Consider the following 7,500-nt stretch of genomic DNA (forward strand, 5'->3'; position numbering starts at 1 on the left):
AATCACGGTTCTATGGTGAAACCCTTAAGGGGAATCACGGTTCTATGATGAAACCCTTTAGGAGAATCACGGTTCTACGATGAAACCCTTTAGGGTAATCACGGTTCTACGATGAAACCCTTTAGGGGAATCACGGTTCTACGATGAAACCCTTTAGGGGAATCACGGTTCTACGATGAAACCCTTTAGGGGAATCACGGTTCTATGATGAAACCCTTTAGGAGAATCACAGTTCTATGATGAAACCCTTTAGGGGAATCATGGTTCTATGATGAAACCCTTTAGGGGATTCACGGTTCTACGATGAAACCCTTTATAAAAGGAGAATCACGGTTCTATGATGAAACACTTTAAGAGAATCACGGTTCTACGATGAAACCCTTTAGGAGAATCACGGTTCTATGATGAAACCCTTTAGGGGAATCACGGTTCTATGATGAAACCCTTTAGAGGAATCACGGTTCTATGATGAAACCCTTTATAAAAGGAGAATCACGGTTCTATGATGAAACCCTTTAAGAGAATCACGGTTCTACGATGAAACCATTTAGGAGAATCACGGTTCTATGATGAAACCCTTTAGGGGAATCACGGTTCTATGATGAAACCCTTTAGGGGAATCACGGTTCTATGATGAAACCCTTTATAAAAGGAGAATCACGGTTCTATGATGAAACCCTTTAGGGGAATCACGGTTCTACGATGAAACCCTTTAGGGGAATCACGGTTCTACGATGAAACCCTTTATAAAAGGAGAATCACGGTTCTACGTTGAAACCCTTTCGGAGAATCATGGTTCTATGATGAAACCCTTTAGGGGAATCACGGTTCTATGATGAAACCCTTTAGGGGAATCACGGTTCTATGATGAAACCCTTTAGGGGAATCACGGTTCTATGATGAAACCCTTTAGGGCAATCACGGTTCTATGATGAAACCCTTTAGGGGAATCACGGTTCTATGATGAAACCCTTTAGGGGAATCACGGTTCTATGATGAAACCCTTTAGGGGAATCACGGTTCTATGATGAAACCCTTTAGGAGAATCACAGTTCTATGATGAAACCCTTTAGGAGAATCACGGTTCTATGATGAAACCCTTTATAAAAGGAGAATCACGGTTCTATGATGAAACCCTTTAGGAGAATCACGGTTCTATGATGAAACCCTTTAGGAGAATCACGGTTCTATGATGAAACCCTTTAGGGGAATCACGGTTCTACGATGAAACCCTTTAGGGGAATCACGGTTCTATGATGAAACCCTTTAGGGGAATCACGGTTCTATGATGAAACCCTTTATGGGAATCATGGTTCTATGATGAAACCCTTTAGGAGAAACTTGGTTCTATGATGAAACCCTTTATAAAAGGAGAATCACGGTTCTACGTTGAAACCCTTTAGGAGAATCACGGTTCTATGATGAAACCCTTTAGGGGAATCACGGTTCTATGATGAAACCCTTTAGGGGAATCACGGTTCTATGATGAAACCCTTTAGGAGAATCACGGTTCTATGATGAAACCCTTTATAAAAGGAGAATCAAGGTTCTACGTTGAAACCCTTTAGGAGAATCACGGTTCTATGATGAAACCCTTTAGGGGAATCACGGTTCTATGATGAAACCCTTTAGGGGAATCACGGTTCTATGATGAAACCCTTTAGGAGAATCACAGTTCTATGATGAAACCCTTTAGGGGAATCATGGTTCTATGATGAAACCCTTTAGGGGATTCACGGTTCTACGATGAAACCCTTTATAAAAGGAGAATCACGGTTCTATGATGAAACACTTTAAGAGAATCACGGTTCTACGATGAAACCCTTTAGGAGAATCACGGTTCTATGATGAAACCCTTTAGGGGAATCACGGTTCTATGATGAAACCCTTTAGAGGAATCACGGTTCTATGATGAAACCCTTTATAAAAGGAGAATCACGGTTCTATGATGAAACCCTTTAAGAGAATCACGGTTCTACGATGAAACCATTTAGGAGAATCACGGTTCTATGATGAAACCCTTTAGGGGAATCACGGTTCTATGATGAAACCCTTTAGGGGAATCACGGTTCTATGATGAAACCCTTTATAAAAGGAGAATCACGGTTCTATGATGAAACCCTTTAGGGGAATCACGGTTCTACGATGAAACCCTTTAGGGGAATCACGGTTCTACGATGAAACCCTTTATAAAAGGAGAATCACGGTTCTACGTTGAAACCCTTTCGGAGAATCATGGTTCTATGATGAAACCCTTTAGGGGAATCACGGTTCTATGATGAAACCCTTTAGGGGAATCACGGTTCTATGATGAAACCCTTTAGGGGAATCACGGTTCTATGATGAAACCCTTTAGGGCAATCACGGTTCTATGATAAAACCCTTTAGGGGAATCACGGTTCTATGATGAAACCCTTTAGGGGAATCACGGTTCTATGATGAAACCCTTTAGGGGAATCACGGTTCTATGATGAAACCCTTTAGGAGAATCACAGTTCTATGATGAAACCCTTTAGGAGAATCACGGTTCTATGATGAAACCCTTTATAAAAGGAGAATCACGGTTCTATGATGAAACCCTTTAGGAGAATCACGGTTCTATGATGAAACCCTTTAGGAGAATCACGGTTCTATGATGAAACCCTTTAGGGGAATCACGGTTCTACGATGAAACCCTTTAGGGGAATCACGGTTCTATGATGAAACCCTTTAGGGGAATCACGGTTCTATGATGAAACCCTTTAGGGGAATCACGGTTCTATGATGAAACCCTTTATGGGAATCATGGTTCTATGATGAAACCCTTTAGGAGAAACTTGGTTCTATGATGAAACCCTTTATAAAAGGAGAATCACGGTTCTACGTTGAAACCCTTTAGGAGAATCACGGTTCTATGATGAAACCCTTTAGGGGAATCACGGTTCTATGATGAAACCCTATAGGGGAATCACGGTTCTATGATGAAACCCTTTAGGAGAATCACAGTTCTATGATGAAACCCTTTAGGGGAATCACGGTTCTATGATGAAACCCTTTAGGGGAATCACGGTTCTATGATGAAACCCTTTAGGACAATCACGGTTCTATGATGAAACCCTTTAGGAGAATCACGGTTCTATGATGAAACCCTTTAGGGGAATCACGGTTCTACGATGAAACCCTTTAGGAGAATCACGGTTCTATGATGAAACCCTTTATAAAAGGAGAATCACGGTTCTATGATGAAACACTTTAAGAGAATCACGGTTCTACGATGAAACCCTTTAGGAGAATCACGGTTCTATGATGAAACCCTTTAGGGGAATCACGGTTCTATGATGAAACCCTTTAGAGGAATCACGGTTCTATGATGAAACCCTTTATAAAAGGAGAATCACGGTTCTATGATGAAACCCTTTAAGAGAATCACGGTTCTACGATGAAACCATTTAGGAGAATCACGGTTCTATGATGAAACCCTTTATAAAAGGAGAATCACGGTTCTACGTTGAAACCCTTTCGGAGAATCATGGTTCTATGATGAAACCCTTTAGGGGAATCACGGTTCTATGATGAAACCCTTTAGGGGAATCACGGTTCTATGATGAAACCCTTTAGGGGAATCACGGTTCTATGATGAAACCCTTTAGGGCAATCACGGTTCTATGATGAAACCCTTTAGGGGAATCACGGTTCTATGATGAAACCCTTTAGGGGAATCACGGTTCTATGATGAAACCCTTTAGGGGAATCACGGTTCTATGATGAAACCCTTTAGGAGAATCACAGTTCTATGATGAAACCCTTTAGGAGAATCACGGTTCTATGATGAAACCCTTTATAAAAGGAGAATCACGGTTCTGTGATGAAACCCTTTAGGAGAATCACGGTTCTATGATGAAACCCTTTAGGAGAATCACGGTTCTATGATGAAACCCTTTAGGGGAATCACGGTTCTACGATGAAACCCTTTAGGGGAATCACGGTTCTATGATGAAACCCTTTAGGGGAATCACGGTTCTATGATGAAACCCTTTAGGGGAATCACGGTTCTATGATGAAACCCTTTATGGGAATCATGGTTCTATGATGAAACCCTTTAGGAGAAACTTGGTTCTATGATGAAACCCTTTATAAAAGGAGAATCACGGTTCTACGTTGAATCCCTTTAGGAGAATCACGGTTCTATGATGAAACCCTTTAGGGGAATCACGGTTCTATGATGAAACCCTTTAGGGGAATCACGGTTCTATGATGAAACCCTTTAGGAGAATCACAGTTCTATGATGAAACCCTTTAGGGGAATCACGGTTCTATGATGAAACCCTTTAGGGGAATCACGGTTCTATGATGAAACCCTTTAGGACAATCACGGTTCTATGATGAAACCCTTTAGGAGAATCACGGTTCTATGATGAAACCCTTTAGGGGAATCACGGTTCTACGATGAAACCCTTTAGGAGAATCACGGTTCTATGATGAAACCCTTTATAAAAGGAGAATCACGGTTCTATGATGAAACCCTTTATAAAAGGAGAATCACGGTTCTACGTTGAAACCCTTTAGGAGAATCACGGTTCTATGATGAAACCCTTTAGGAGAATCACGGTTCTATGATGAAACCCTTTAGGGGAATCACGGTTCTACGATGAAACCCTTTAGGAGAATCATGGTTCTATGATGAAACCCTTTAGGGGAATAATGGTTCTATGATGAAACCCTTTAGGAGAATCACGGTTCTATGATGAAACCCTTTATAAAAGGAGAATCACGGTTCTACGATGAAACCCTTTAGGAGAATCATGGTTCTATGATGAAACCCTTTAGGAGAATCACGGTTCTATGATGAAACCCTTTAGGGGAATCACGGTTCTATGATGAAACCCTTTATAAAAGGAGAATCACGGTTCTATGATGAAACCCTTTAGGAGAATCATGGTTCTATGATGAAACCCTTTAGGAGAATCACGGTTCTATGATGAAACCCTTTATAAAAGGAGAATCACGGTTCTACGTTGAACCCCTTTAGGAGAATCACGGTTCTATGATGAAACCCTTTAGGAGAATCACGGTTCTATGATGAAACCCTTTATAAAAGTTGAATCACGGTTCTACGATGAACCCCTTTAGGTGAATCACGGTTCTATGATGAAACCCTTTAGGGGAATCACGGTTCTATGATGAAACCCTTTAGGGGAATCACGGTTCTATGATGAAACCCTTTAGGGGAATCACGGTTCTATGATGAAACCCTTTAGGAGAATCATAGTTCTATGATGAAACCCTTTAGGAGAATCACGGTTCTATGATGAAACCCTTTATAAAAGGAGAATCACGGTTCTATGATGAAACCCTTTAGGAGAATCACGGTTCTATGATGAAACCCTTTAGGAGAATCACGGTTCTATGATGAAACCCTTTAGGGGAATCACGGTTCTACGATGAAACCCTTTAGGGGAATCACGGTTCTATGATGAAACCCTTTAGGGGAATCACGGTTCTATGATGAAACCCTTTAGGGGAATCACGGTTCTATGATGAAACCCTTTATGGGAATCATGGTTCTATGATGAAACCCTTTAGGAGAAACTTGGTTCTATGATGAAACCCTTTATAAAAGGAGAATCACGGTTCTACGTTGAAACCCTTTAGGAGAATCACGGTTCTATGATGAAACCCTTTAGGGGAATCACGGTTCTATGATGAAACCCTTTAGGGGAATCACGGTTCTATGATGAAACCCTTTAGGAGAATCACAGTTCTATGATGAAACCCTTTAGGGGAATCACGGTTCTATGATGAAACCCTTTAGGGGAATCACGGTTCTATGATGAAACCCTTTAGGACAATCACGGTTCTATGATGAAACCCTTTAGGAGAATCACGGTTCTATGATGAAACCCTTTAGGGGAATCACGGTTCTACGATGAAACCCTTTAGGAGAATCACGGTTCTATGATGAAACCCTTTATAAAAGGAGAATCACGGTTCTATGATGAAACCCTTTATAAAAGGAGAATCACGGTTCTACGTTGAAACCCTTTAGGAGAATCACGGTTCTATGATGAAACCCTTTAGAGAATCACGGTTCTATGATGAAACCCTTTAGGGGAATCACGGTTCTACGATGAAACCCTTTAGGAGAATCATGGTTCTATGATGAAACCCTTTAGGGGAATAATGGTTCTATGATGAAACCCTTTAGGAGAATCACGGTTCTATGATGAAACCCTTTATAAAAGGAGAATCACGGTTCTACGATGAAACCCTTTAGGAGAATCATGGTTCTATGATGAAACCCTTTAGGAGAATCACGGTTCTATGATGAAACCCTTTAGGGGAATCACGGTTCTATGATGAAACCCTTTATAAAAGGAGAATCACGGTTCTATGATGAAACCCTTTAGGAGAATCATGGTTCTATGATGAAACCCTTTAGGAGAATCACGGTTCTATGATGAAACCCTTTATAAAAGGAGAATCACGGTTCTACGTTGAACCCCTTTAGGAGAATCACGGTTCTATGATGAAACCCTTTAGGAGAATCACGGTTCTATGATGAAACCCTTTATAAAAGTTGAATCACGGTTCTACGATGAACCCCTTTAGGAGAATCACGGTTCTATGATGAAACCCTTTAGGAGAATCACGGTTCTATGATGAAACCCTTTAGGGGAATCACGGTTCTATGATGAAACCCTTTATGGGAATCATGGTTCTATGATGAAACCCTTTAGGAGAAACTTGGTTCTATGATGAAACCCTTTATAAAAGGAGAATCACGGTTCTACGTTGAAACCCTTTAGGAGAATCACGGTTCTATGATGAAACCCTTTAGGGGAATCACGGTTCTATGATGAAACCCTTTAGGGGAATCACGGTTCTATGATGAAACCCTTTAGGAGAATCACAGTTCTATGATGAAACCCTTTAGGGGAATCACGGTTCTATGATGAAACCCTTTAGGGGAATCACGGTTCTATGATGAAACCCTTTAGGACAATCACGGTTCTATGATGAAACCCTTTAGGAGAATCACGGTTCTATGATGAAACCCTTTAGGGGAATCACGGTTCTACGATGAAACCCTTTAGGAGAATCACGGTTCTATGATGAAACCCTTTATAAAAGGAGAATCACGGTTCTATGATGAAACCCTTTATAAAAGGAGAATCACGGTTCTACGTTGAAACCCTTTAGGAGAATCACGGTTCTATGATGAAACCCTTTAGAGAATCACGGTTCTATGATGAAACCCTTTAGGGGAATCACGGTTCTACGATGAAACCCTTTAGGAGAATCATGGTTCTATGATGAAACCCTTTAGGGGAATAATGGTTCTATGATGAAACCCTTTAGGAGAATCACGGTTCTATGATGAAACCCTTTATAAAAGGAGAATCACGGTTCTACGATGAAACCCTTTAGGAGAATCATGGTTCTATGATGAAACCCTTTAGGAGAATCACGGTTCTATGATGAAACCCTTTAGGGGAATCACGGTTCTATGATGAAACCCTT

At 40.8% G+C, this 7,500-nt stretch overlaps 1 protein-coding gene across 4 annotated transcripts in view; it reads left to right on the forward strand.

Annotated features, from left to right (window-relative positions):
- LOC110515513 (regulator of G-protein signaling 12-like) overlaps window positions 1–7,500 on the forward strand; it is a 152,151-nt gene that overhangs the window by 124,469 nt on the left and 20,182 nt on the right. The gene's annotated exons all lie outside the window — the stretch shown is intronic.

The sequence above is a fragment of the Oncorhynchus mykiss genome, chromosome 10 (genome assembly GCF_013265735.2).
Source record: "Oncorhynchus mykiss isolate Arlee chromosome 10, USDA_OmykA_1.1, whole genome shotgun sequence".
Lineage (NCBI taxonomy): Eukaryota > Metazoa > Chordata > Actinopteri > Salmoniformes > Salmonidae > Oncorhynchus > Oncorhynchus mykiss.